This window comes from Mastomys coucha, unplaced genomic scaffold, assembly GCF_008632895.1.
Source record: "Mastomys coucha isolate ucsf_1 unplaced genomic scaffold, UCSF_Mcou_1 pScaffold23, whole genome shotgun sequence".
Classification (NCBI taxonomy): Eukaryota; Metazoa; Chordata; class Mammalia; order Rodentia; family Muridae; genus Mastomys; species Mastomys coucha.
Genome location: NW_022196906.1, coordinates 14,408,077 through 14,421,362, shown reverse-complemented (window position 1 = coordinate 14,421,362; position 13,286 = coordinate 14,408,077). Strand labels below are relative to the sequence as shown.

At 38.8% G+C, this 13,286-nt stretch overlaps 1 pseudogene; it reads right to left on the bottom strand.

Annotated features, from left to right (window-relative positions):
* Positions 1-4,898: 4,898 nt before the first annotated feature.
* Positions 4,899-12,836, bottom strand: LOC116072311 (annotated as a pseudogene).
* Between the last annotated feature and the right edge of the window lie 450 nt (positions 12,837-13,286).

Here is a 13,286-nt window from a genome sequence, read left to right as displayed (position 1 = left end):
GGAGTGGTATAGCTGGGTCCTCTGGTAGTACTATGTCCTATTTCCTGAGGAACCACCAAACTGATTTCTAGAGTGGTTGTACCAGCTTGATATACCACCAGCAATGAAGTAATGTTCCTTTTTCTCCACAACCTCTCCAGCATCTGCTGTCACCTGAGTTTTTGATCTTAGCCATTCTGACTGGTGTGAAGTGCAATCTCAGGGTTGTTTTGATTTGCATTTCCCTGATGACTAAGGATATTGAACATTTCTTTAGGTGTTTCTCAGTCATTCAATATTCATCAGTTGAGAATTCTTTGTTTAGCTCTGTACCCCAGTTTTAATAGGGTTATTTGGATCTCTGGAGTCTAACTTCTTGAGTTCTTTGTATATATTGGATATTAGTCCTCTATCAAATATAGAATTGGTAAAGATCTTTTCCCAATGTGTTGGTTGCTGTTTTGTCCTGTTGACAGTGTCTTTTACCTTACAGAAGCTTTGCAATTATATGAGGTTCCATTTGTCAATTCTTGATCTTAGAGCATAAGCTATTGGTGCTCTGTTCAGGAAACTTTCCCCTGTGCCTATGTGCTTGATGCTCTTCCCCACTTTCTTTTCTATTAGTTTCAGTGTATCTGGTTTGATGTGGAGGTCCTTGATCCACTTGGACTTGAGCTTTCTACAAGGAGATAGGAATGGATCAAGTTGCATTCTTCTACATGCCAACCGCCAGTTGAGCCAGCACCATTTGTTGAAAATGCTGTCTTTTTTCCACTGGATGGTTTTAGCTCCTTTGTCAAAGATCAAGTGACCATAGGTGTGTGGGATCATTTCTGGGTCTTCAATTCTATCCCATTGATCTACTCGCTTGTTACTGTACCACTACCATGCAGTTTTAAATCACAATTGCTCTGTAGTACAGCTTAAGGTCTGGGATGGTAATTCCATCAGAGGTTCCTTTATTGTTGAGAATAATTTTTGCTATCCTGGGTTTTTTGTTATTCCAGATGAATTTGCAAATTGTTCTTTCTAAGTCTGTGAAGAATTGACTTGGAATTTTGATGGGGATTGCATTGAATCTGTAGATTGCCTTCGGTAAGATGGTCATTTTTACTATATTAATCCTGCCAATCCATGAGCATGGGAGATCTTTCCATCTTCTGAGATCTTCTTCAATTTCCTTCTTCAGAGACTTGAAGTTCTTGTCAAACAGATCTTTTACTTGATTAATTAGTCACACCAAGGTATGCTATATTATTTGTAAGTATTGTGAAGGGTATTGTTTCCCTAATTTCTTTCTCCACCTGTTTAGCCTTTGTGTAGAGGAAGGCCACTGATTTGCTTGAGTTAATTTTATATTCAGCTACTTTGCTGAAGTTGTTTATCAGGTTTAGGAGCTCTCTGGTGGAATTTTTGGGGTCACTTAAGTATACTATCATATCACCTGCAAATAGTGATAATTTGACTTCTTCCTTTCCAATTCGTATCGCTTTGATCTCCTTTTCTTGTCTAATTGCTCTGGCTAGGACTTCAAGTTCAATATTGAATAGGTAAGGAGAGAGTAGGCAGCCTTGTCTAGTCCCTGATTTTAGTGGGATTGGTTCAAGTTTCTCTCCATTAGTTTTATGTTGGCTACTGGTTTGCTGTATATTGCTTTTACTATGTTTAAGAATGGGCCTTGAATTACTGATCTTTCCAAGACTTTTATCATGAAGGGATGTTGGATTTTGTCAAATGCTTTCTCAACATCTAATGAGATGACCATGTGGTTTTTTCTTTGAGTTTGTTTATATAGTGAATTATGTTGATGGATTTCCATATATTTAACCATCCCTGCATCCCTGGGATAAAACCAACTTGATTATGGTGGATGATTTTTTTGATGTGTTCTTGGATTCAGTTTGCAAGAATTTTATTGAGTATTTTTGCATCGATATTCATAAGGGATATTGGTCTGAAGTTTTCTTTCTTTGTTAGGTGTTTTTGTGGTTTAGGTATAAGAGTAATGGTGGCTTCATAGAGTGAATTGTGTAGGGTACCTTCTGTTTCTATTTTGTGGAATATTTTGAGGAGTATTTGTATTAGGTCTTCTTTGAAGGTCTGATAAAACTCTGCTGTAAATCCATCTGGTCCTGGGCTTTTTTTGGTTGGGAGACTATTAATGACTGTTTATATTTCATCAGCAAATATGGGACTGTTTAGATCATTGATCTGATCTTGATTTAACTTTGATACCTGGTATCTATCTAGAAAATCACCTATTTCAATAGGTGATATGGAACTGTTTAGATCGTTCATCTGATCTTGATTTAAATTTGGTAGCTGGTTTCTGTCTAAAAAATTGTCCATTTCATCCAGGTTTTCCAGTTCTGTTGAGTATAGTCCTTTGTTATAAGATCTCATGATTTTTTGGATTTCCTCAGTGCCTGTTGTTATGTCTCCATTTTCATTTCTGATCTTGTTAACTAGGATACTGTCTCTGTGCCCTCTAGTTAGTCTGGCTAAGGGTTTATCTATTTTGTTGATTTTCTCAAAGAACCAACTCCTGGTTTGGTTGATTCTTTGTATAGTTCTTTTTGTTTCTATTTGTTTGATTTCAGCCCTGAGTTTGATTATTTCCTGTCTTCGACTCCTCTTGTGTGAATTTGCTTCTTGTTGTTTTAGAGCTTTCAGATGTGCTGTCAAATTGCTGGTGTATGCTCTCTCCAGTTTCTTTTTCGAGGCACTTAAAGCTATTAGTTTTCCTCTTAGGACTGCTTTCATTGTGTCCCATAAGTTTAGGTTTGTTGAGGCTTCATTTTCATTAAACTCTAGAAAGTCTTTAATTTCTTTCTTTATTTCTTCCTTGACCAAGTTATCATTGAGTAGAGTGTTGTTAAGCTTCCACATGTATGTGGGCATTCTATTGTTTATGTTGTTATTGAGGAGCAGCCTTAGTCCAGGGTGACCTGAAAGGATGCAAGGAATTATTTCAATCTTCTTGTATTTGTTGAGGCCTGATTTGTGACCAATTATATGGTTAGTTTTGGGGAAGGTACAGTGAGATGCTGAGAAGAACGTATGTTCTTTTGTTTTAGGATAAAAAGTTCTATAGATATCTGTTAAATTCATCTGTTCCATAACTACTGTTAGTCTCACCGTGATTTTGTTTAGTTTCTGTTTCCATGATCTGTCCATTGCAGAGAGTGGGGTATTGAAATCTTCCACTATTATTGTGTGTGGTGCAATGTGTGATTTGAGCTTTAGTAAAGTTTCTTTTATGAATGTAGATGCCCTTTCATTTGGAGCAGAGAGGTTCAGAATTGAGAATTCACCTTGGTAGATCATACCTTTGATGAGTATGAAGTTTCCCTCCTTATCTTTTTTGATCACTTTAGGGAGAAAGTCGATTTTATTTGATATTAGAGTGGCTACTCCAGCTTTTTTCTTAGGACTACTGGCTTGGAGAATTGTTTTCCATCCTTTTATTCTGAGGTAGTGTTTGTCTTTGTCACTGAGGTAGGTTTCCTGTATGCAGCAAAATGTTGGGTCCTGTTTACATACCCAATCTGATAATCTATTTCTTTTTATTGAGGAATTTAGTCAATTGATACTAATAGATATTAAGGAAAAGTAATTGTTGCCTCCTGATATTTTTGTTCTTCGAATTGGAATTCCATTCATGTGGGTATCTTCTTTTAGTTTTGTTGGAAGATTACTTTTTTGCTTTTTCAGGGATGTAGTTCCCCTCCTTGTGTGGGAGTTTTCCATTTATTACCCTTTGAAAGGCTGGATTTATGGAAATATATTGTATAAATTTGGTTTTGTCATGGAATACTTTGGTTTCTCCATATATGGTAATTGAGAGTTTTGCTGGGTATAGTAGTCTGGGCTGGCATTTGTGTTCTCTTAGGGTCTGTATGACATCAACCCAGGATCTTCTGGCTTTCATAGTCTCTAGCGAGAAGTCTGGTGTACTTCTGATAGGTCTGCCTGTATATGTTACTTGACCCTTTTCCCTCACTGCTTTTAATATTCTTTCATTTTTTTTTGTGCATTTGGTGTTTTGACTATTATGTGGCAGGAGGAATTTCTTTTCTGGTCCAGTCTATTTGGAGTTCTATAGGCTTCTTGTATGTTCATGGGCATCCTTTCTTTAGGTTAGAGAAGTTTTCTTCTATAAATTTGTTGAAGATTTTTACTGGCCCTTTAAGTTGGAGGTCTTCACTCTCTCCTATACCTATTATCCTTAGGTTTGGTCTTCTCATTGTGTCCTGGATTTCCTGGATGTTTTGGGTTAGGAACTTTTTGCATTTTATGTTTTCTTTGACTGTTGTTTCAATGTTTTCTATGGTATCTTCTGCACCTGAGATTCTTCAATCTCTTGTATTCTGTTGGTGATACTTGCATCTATGGTTCCTGACTTCTTTCCTAGGATTTCTATCTCCAGAGTTGTCTCTCCTTGTGATTTCTTAATTGTTTCTACTTTCATTTTTAGGTCCTGGATGGTTTTGTTCAATTCCTTCACCTGTTTGTTTGTGCTTTCCTGTAATTGTTTAAGGAATTTTTGTGTTTCCTCTTTAAGGACTTCTATTTGTTTGCTCTTGACCTCCTGTAATTCTTTGAGAGATTTTTGTGTTTCCTCTTTAAGGGCTTGTACCTCTTTACCTGTGTTCTCCTTTATTTCTTTAAGGGAGTTATTCATGCCCTTCTTAAATTCCTCTATAACCATCTTGAGATATGATTTTAGATCCAAATCTTGCTTTTCTGGTGTTTTGGAATATCCAGGACTTGCTGTGTTGGGAGTACTAGGCTCAGATGAAGCCAAGTAGTCTTAGTTCCTGTTGATAAGATTCTTGGGTTTGCCTTTCGCCATCTATTTATCTCTGGTGTTAGATGTTCTTGCTGTCTCTGGTTTGAGCTTATTCCTCCTGTAGGTCTGTAAGCCTGTTTCAGCACTTCTTGGAGATCAGCTCTCCTCTGGTAAAACCTGGGCCCAGATGGCTGTGGATAAGTGGTCCCTCCTGAGTCCTGGGGTCAAAGCACACCTTGGAGACAGACTCTCCACTTGAGGGAAAGGTGCAGAGAGGGCTGTAGATGTGTTGTCCCTCCTAGGTGTAGTCTGAGGTAGAAAGGATCCTGTCCCGGTTGCCCTGCTACTTGTAAAGCCTGTGCCTCCTGACTGGTCCTGCCTTAGAAAGTCACAGGAGAGAAAATGGTGGATCTCACCTGAGTCCCTCAGTTAGAGCATTCCCTGGAGGCAAGCTCTCTGCTTGCAGGGAAGGAGCATATCGGCTGGTCAAGCCTAGGTGTAGATGGAGGTAGAGAGCTGTCAAACATTTCTTTAAGTGCTTCTCAGCCATTAAAGATTCCTCTATTGAGAATTTTCTGTTTAACTCTGTACCCCATTTTTTTTGGTCTTTCAAGACAGGGTTTCTCTGTGTAGCCCTGGCTGTCCAGGAACTCACTCTGTAGGCCAAGCTGGACTCGAACTCAGAAATCTGCCTGCCTCTGCCTCCCAACTGCTGGGATTAAAGGCATGTGCCACCACCGCTCAGCTCTTCTGTACACCATTTTTAAACTGGGTTATTTGGCTTTTTCAAAAGAGCAATTCTCAAATTCATATGGAAAAACCCAAAACCCAAAATAGTCAAAACAATTCTCAACAATAAGAAAACTTCTGGGGGAAATCATCACCCCCGACTTTAAGCTGTACTACAGAAAAATAGTAATAAAAATTGCATAGTATTCATATAGACAGAGACAGGTGGATCAATGGAATGGAATTGAAGATTCATAAATAAACCCAAACATCTATGGACTTTGATCTTTGACAAAGAAGCCAAAACCACATAGTGGAAAAAAGGAAGCATCTTCAACAAATGGTGAGGGTATAATTTGTGGTCTGCATGTAGAAGAATGCAAATTGATCCATTTTTATCTCCTTGTACAAAGCTCAAGTCCAAACAGATCAAGAACTTCCACATAAAACCAGATACACTGAATCTAATAAAAGAAAAAGTGGGGAATAGCCTTGTACATAGTGGCACAGTGGAAAATTTCCTGAATAGAATACCAAGGACTCAGGCATTAAGATCAACAATTGAAAAATGGGACTTCATGAAACTGAAAATCTTCTATAAAGCAAACAACACTGTCAATAGGACAAAATGGCAACTTACAGATTGGGAAAAATCTTCACTAACCCTATGTCTAATATCCACAAGAGGTTAGAGTCCCTTCTATTCTTGACTCCAAAGTCAGAGCCACATGGCCGAAGTGCCAAGTTCTGCTGCTTGGTGGGGCTGGAACATGGTCCTGCTTATTCTATTACCAACTCTCTGTTTTCAAACTTCTTCACTGACTAGGTGTGGTTTTCTTTTAACTTGCTGTATAGACTGACCTTTAATTCAGAGATCTACATGGCTCTATTTCCTGAATGCTGGGATTAAAGGTATGTACCACCATGCCTGGATTTAAGCTTTTCTTCACGTGGAACTTGCTCTGTCTCAGGCTGGCCTTGAAGTTAGATCTGTGTGGCTTTGTCTCTTGGGATTAAAGATGTGTACCATCATGCCTGGGCCTAATCTTTATAAGTCCACTGTTCTTCAAGATCCAGATCAAAAGCCTGTATATTCCAGCGTCAAGATCTGGATTCCATTTCCATAGTTGTGCTATCCATTTCTGGATTGTACTTAATTCCAGATAAAAAGTCCATGTGGAAACAAAAATCAAGTAGTAATGATGCTTAGTTATAACTATCACTTTTCAACTGCAAAAGCTTAAATAGGAAGCTTAGCTGGGTGGGGTCTTGTGCTGGGATCACCACTCCCCTAATCTCTTTATCTCCTGGAACACAGGGTTTAGCTCCATTGTACTTCTTGGTGCTTCTCTAATACATGAACCATAAATTTTGTGTTTTTCCTTTCTCCCATTGTTTCTTTTCATTAAAATACTGTTCATAAGAGTGAACTTTAGTAACCACACAACAGAATTTATACCAGGCTGGTTTGACACTTCCTTTTTCAAAGTAATTAATCTGATTCTCTTCATCTTAGACTTATCTTTAGGCAGACTCTTCATACAAGGGCAGAAAGCAGCCACATTCTTCCCAAAAATACAACAAAAATAGTCTAAGCCATGTATTAAAATTTTCTCCTCTGAAACCTCTAGAGCCAGGCTTCCACAGTTCAAATCACCCTCAGCAACAAAGTTTTACATATTCCTACTTGCCCATTAAACCTCAAGTAAAGCATTCCACTGCTTTCCAAATCCAAACATCTCAAATTCACATTCTTCCAAACAAAAGCATGGTCAGGCCTATTATAGCAATACCCCACTTCTGGTAGTACCAACTTCTGTTTTAGTTAGGGTTTTACTGTTGTGAACAGATTCTATAACCAAAGCAACTCTTATAATGAGAGCCTTTATTTGGGGCTGTAGAAGGCCTCTCTGTGTTCCCACACACCATGCCAAGGACTATCATCTCTGCTGGGAGAAGACCTTTTCCCCTAGACCCAGGCTAGACAGTCTTCTCAGCCTGATGGCCCTTGACTCAGTTCTCTGCACTTTTGCAGCTCACACCTGTGCCTGGATGTCCAAGAGTCTGAGAACCTCACTGGCTGACCTTGGAGTGGTGCCTCAGTGCTTCTCTATAGCCTAGCACCTACTAGCACAGCAGTGTGGGATAAGTGGAGCCACGCTCTCCGAGTTCCACCTTCCCAAGCAGCCATGCCTTGTGGCTGAGTGGATGCAGGCCTACAACCCTACAGGCATGGTACAGGAGGAGCTGAGAGTTCTACATCTTCATCTGAAGACTGCTAGGTGAAGACTGGCTCCCATGTGGTTAAGAGGAGGATTTCATTGCCCATCTGCACAGAGGCACACTTCCTTCAACAAGGCCACACCTACTCCATCAAGGCCACCCCTCCTAAGTGTGTCATTCCCTGGGCCAAGCATATTCAAACCACCACAATATCCAAAATGGTGTCAAACTTTCTCTTCTATTCCTTTGATAGTAGTATGAATGTTTATATATATATCATCCAGTAAGCAAAGTCTATTTACTGATTATATCCATGTTTCCAGTTTTCTCTTGAGGAATATGCTTAATAGCCATATGTGCCTCTCATGACACATAGTTCATGCTGTCATGTTGTGCCTCCAAGGAACAAGGGGAATATATGTACATTTGGTTCATCTCTAGATTGCTGTAGCTCCTTAATGTCACATATCATGTCTACACAGTGGATACCTCCTGTGCATTAACTTAAATAACCACATTCTGGTTCTAATCATCTTTCAGTACTGAAAATGATTCTTCTGATGGTCCGCTGGCTAGTTTTATGACAAGTTGGCAAAACTAGTCTTTTAAAATTTTTTAAATATTTTCTTTTTCCATTAAATGATTTATTTACTTTACATCTGGATTGCAGTGCCTCCTCTCTTGCCAGTCCCATCCACTTGTGCTCCCCCCTCATACCTCCCCTTCAGTTCTGAGAAGGGGAGTTTCCCCTACCCCCAACTCTGGGTACCAAACTACTAGAACCTCAAGTCTCTGCAAGACTAGGCACATTGATATCACTCAATGTAGCCCAGTTAGAGAAACAGGATCCATAGCCAGGCAACAGAGTCAGTATAAGCCCCCATTCCAGTGGTTGGGGACCCACATGAAGACCAAGCTGTACATCTGCTACATATGTGTGGGGGACTAAGTTCAACCCTTTTATGTTCTTTGGTTGGTGTTTCAGTCCAGGCTTGTTGACTCTGTTGGTTTACTTGCAGAGTCCCCATTTATTCTGGGTTCCTCAATCTTTCCCCAAACTCTTTTACAAGACTTCCTGAGCTCTGTCAAATGTTTGGCTGTGGGTCTCTGCATCTGTTTCAGTCATCTGCTCAGTGGATCCTCTCAGAAGACAGTTATGCTAGGCTCCTGTTTGTGAATTCAGTCTGACAGATACAATCATTGCCTGAGACTTCAAGGTATTTGAAGGAGGAAGGCAGTCCTACAATGTGTCCCTATTGATCCTCTGAGGACAGCCCCCTACAGGCCAGCAGTGACAAATTTAGCTTTCAACAGTATCTTTACATGTTGTATCATTGTGACAAGGCTTTGGCCAACAAAGTGACATCAAAGTCTCACTATGTGTCCATGTGAATACATTGCCTGTGCAGTCACAGTAGTAATTTTTGAAGTGGTAACCTGAATTGAGAAAAATTCCTCCATGAGACTGGCCTGTAGGCAAGCCTCTGGTGCATTTCTTGATTGTTGACTGATGTGGGAGGGCCCAGGCCATTGTGGACAGTGTCACTGAGTTGTATTTAAAGAAGAAAACAGGCAGCCATTACAAAAAAACTACAACTGGTTATAATGCAGAAATCAAAGGACCATGGGAGACCAGCTCCAAAAGGTGCATCTACACATAATTCTTGCTCACAAGGTTCAAGGGTACAAGAAGAAGGGACAAAAAACAAAACAAAAAATAGATAGTGAAAGCTGGAGACCAGGAAATCTGCTATGAGAGGGTGACTCCTAAAAATGACAGAAAACTACACCCATGATACTTAAAAAAAGACCTGAACAAAAACCACACCTATTTTAACACAGGTAGGGGAAATCTCAGAGGGTCCCACCTCTAGACAAATCTAAAGGCAGCTAATGACTATTGAGAGGGAGAATTAACCTCATATACATAGGTCCTTTTAATTAGTTATTCAAAACAAAGGGATAAGCATTGAAACTTGGAGCAGTTATATTTGTGTGCGTGTGTGGTATATTTATGTGTGTAGTGCATAAACAATAATTATCAAAGAGAAGGAAGCTATGATTTTGACAGGGACTGGTGGTAGCAGTGTATGGAATGGCTTGGAGCTAAGAGACATAAGAGAGGTTGGAGGAAGGAAAGAGAAGGGAAAAAGTGATGTAACTATTTTAATTTAAACGTTGTTAATAAAAATAAATAATGAGAAAAAATAAATCAGACTGAGCAAGCAATGAGGAGAAAGTCAATCAGTAGCACTCCTCCATGGTCTCAGCATCATTTCTCGCCTCCAGCTTTCTACCGTAACTTCCCTGGGGTGATGTGCTATGAACTGTAGCCATAAGACAGATGGGCTCAAAATTTTATAGTGATGTTCCAAATCATTCTTCACAAAAACTTAACTTTAATAGGACAGCTTTCTACTTAATTTTTTGCTTTGCCAGATGGCCAGAGCATTGGCCAACACCCTTGCATCTGTAAAAGTTCAAATTAAAGGGCTAATAACACAGGTTATCTCATTGAAGTGACTATTTTTATCTTTTCCAATTAAACTTGCAGCCTTCTATCAATCTATGGTGGGATTGCTATCCAAGAGCAAAGTAGTTTTTGCAGGTGAGCTGAGAAACACCTACAGAACAGTATACAAGTAGGAAGATGGAATAAAACAGTTGTTTGGGTACATCTCCTAAGTAGCTACTTGTGTATCTGGGATGGTATCTTGTATAAGTCATTTCTATTATGTTTCAGAGATTTTGTAAGTACTGCCTTCTGCAGCAGAGTACATTACCTTGATGCATTTCAGGTTTCAAGATCATTTTATATCTTTTCATCATAGGGGATAATATGTTCAGAATGTTATAACAAATCTCTTAGATTAAGTACCTGATATAAAATTGTGTCACATAGACACAACCAAAGTAGACGACTTCAGTTGTGTCTGTGTGACAAAATTTGTTTTTCAAATGTCTGGTGATTGGAAATTTAAAATTAAGAAATGACAGATTTTGGTGTCTACTCAGAGGCAATTTTCTGGCTCATAGATAGTGCCTTCCTACTATAGTCTCATGTTGTAGTAGAGATAATAAACTCTAAGGGATCTTTAGTTTCTATAAGAAGCTTTATTCTTGAGGCCACCACTATTGCTTCCAAATTTCTCTCTTTTTAATATTTTAAAATCACATTGGTTATAACAATTTAAGATATACACCAGAAGGACAAAAGTATTCACACCATAGAAACCCATTTCAATCAGTATGTAGTGGCAAGATTAAACATTCTCTCAAGTGGAAATTTCACTTCTAAAATCGCAGTTGTGATTTTTGAGTAGTGAGCAGGGACTTTCATGGTAAGGTCCAGCCTGTACAGTAAGAAATGTCTACTAGTAACATATATTTTAGCATGTCTCTAATTAGAGTATCATTTATAGCCTTGGGTATTATGTTGCAGGAATTTCTAATACCAATAAACCCATATAAAACATACAATCTTGTTATTATGTTATATGCCTAGATTGGGAAGATATAATAGTATACTAACTTATTCACCATCTATAAGATCTCTTGATACTTGCAGTTTCTACTGGCAACATGGTTCTGGTCCATTGTGGATACATCCTCTTCTTCTTTCATCCTCTCATCCTCTTCTATCTCTATACCTGCCCCTACTCTTGAATGCACAGTCCCATCTTTCCCCTCCACTACCCAATAACAGGCTCTAGCCTTTATTGACCAGTTAAAATTGAGAGAAGCTTCACATGAGATCACTTGAGTATGTGATGTACTACAGGGGCAGCCCCTGTTGAGGAAGCAGAATTAACATCAGAATACAGTGTCAGACCAACACACAATAATGTTGTATACATACACATGGACTTTCTGTAAATGAACTTTTGCATAACTTTTATTAAACAATTCATGAGTTGGTATTTGAATAGTATTGACCTACTGAAATGTAAACATTGTACTGAAGTGAAGAAATATATAAAAAGAGGAGAGAGATATAGAACTGCAAATAAAAAAGGAGGCATCATAGAAATTGCAGATAAAAATATTCACAGTATAATTTTAATCAAAGATAGAAGAATAAGCTGGAAAAAATTTCTACACGATTAAGGGATAGAATTTCTTTAGCTCACTATTTTATTTCTATCAGTTCAGAAGTCTAAAACCAGTGAACTTACCACCTAAAAAAAGAAGTATTCTCCCAAGTGTTTGTAAGGCCTTCTTAATGTCTTTGTTCCTCAAGCTGTAGATGAAAGGGTTCAGCATGGGGGTGACCACTGTATACATTACTGAGGCCACCATGCCCTTCCCAGAAGAGGAAGTTGCATCAGAACTAAGGTACACACCAAGGCCAGTCCCATAGAATAAAGAAACCACTGATAGATGAGACCCACAGGTAGAAAATGCTTTATATTTTCCATCTCTTGATGGGATTCTCAAAATAGAGGAGACAATTTTAGAGTACGAATAAAGGATCCCTCAGAAAGGAACAAAGCCAAGGACACATGTTACTATATAAAGGAGAATATGATTGATTTGTGTATCTGAGCAGGATATAGTGAGGGCCTGAGCAAGTTCACAGTAAAAGTGTTTGATTATCTGATTAGTACAGAAGGACAGCCTCAGCATCAACAGACTCTGGACCAGAGAATATGAGAAGCTAATGAACCATGATACAAGAACCAGCAAGCCACTTAGTCGGGGATTCATAATGACTGGATAGTGAAGGGGGTGACAGATGGCCACAAATCGGTCATAGGCCATTACAGTGAGGAGAAGTGTGTCCATGCCTCCAAAGACCATGAAAAAAATACATCTGGGTGATGCATTCTGCATAAGAGATGGACTTGCTCTGTGTTTGGATGTTCACCAACATCTCAGGGATTGTCGTAGTGATGAAACAAATGTCAGAAAAGGACAGATTAGATAGGAAGAAGTACATGGGGGTATGCAGGTGGGAGTCAATGCTGACAGCCAGAATGATGAGCAGATTCCCAAGCACAGCGACCACAAACATGAACAGAAACAGTCCATATAGCATGGGTTGATGCTTTGAATCTTGGGAAAACCCTAGAAGTAAAAATTCTAAAATACTTGTTTGATTTTGTGGTTTCATGTTGTTGACAAATAAGCTAGACACCTACAGGAGAGAAAGATTGGGGAACATATACCATAGTCACTAAGGTCTGGATGACTGTACAAAAAGGTTTTATTACTATAAAAATTAGGAATTTTTCTCATCATTAAAAAGACTGTCTCATAATATTAACCTTCCCTTTGGGAGACTTTTTTTTCCTTCCTTATCTCTACTTAGAACTACTAACTACAAATTTTAAACCACATGAAGACCAGATAACCTCTGGAAGTATTTAGATTAAAGCAGTCAGTTTCTAAAAGTGCTGTAAGTCTTTTCTCTATGATGGATCCACTCTGGTTCCCAATCTCACTTCTCAACATTTTTCAGTGGTTACACTAAATTCTGATCATTCAGAAAAAGTTTCTATTTGTGAGCATGATCACGCCTTCTCTGTATCCATTCCTTTTGAAAACTCATTCTTCTCCTAGA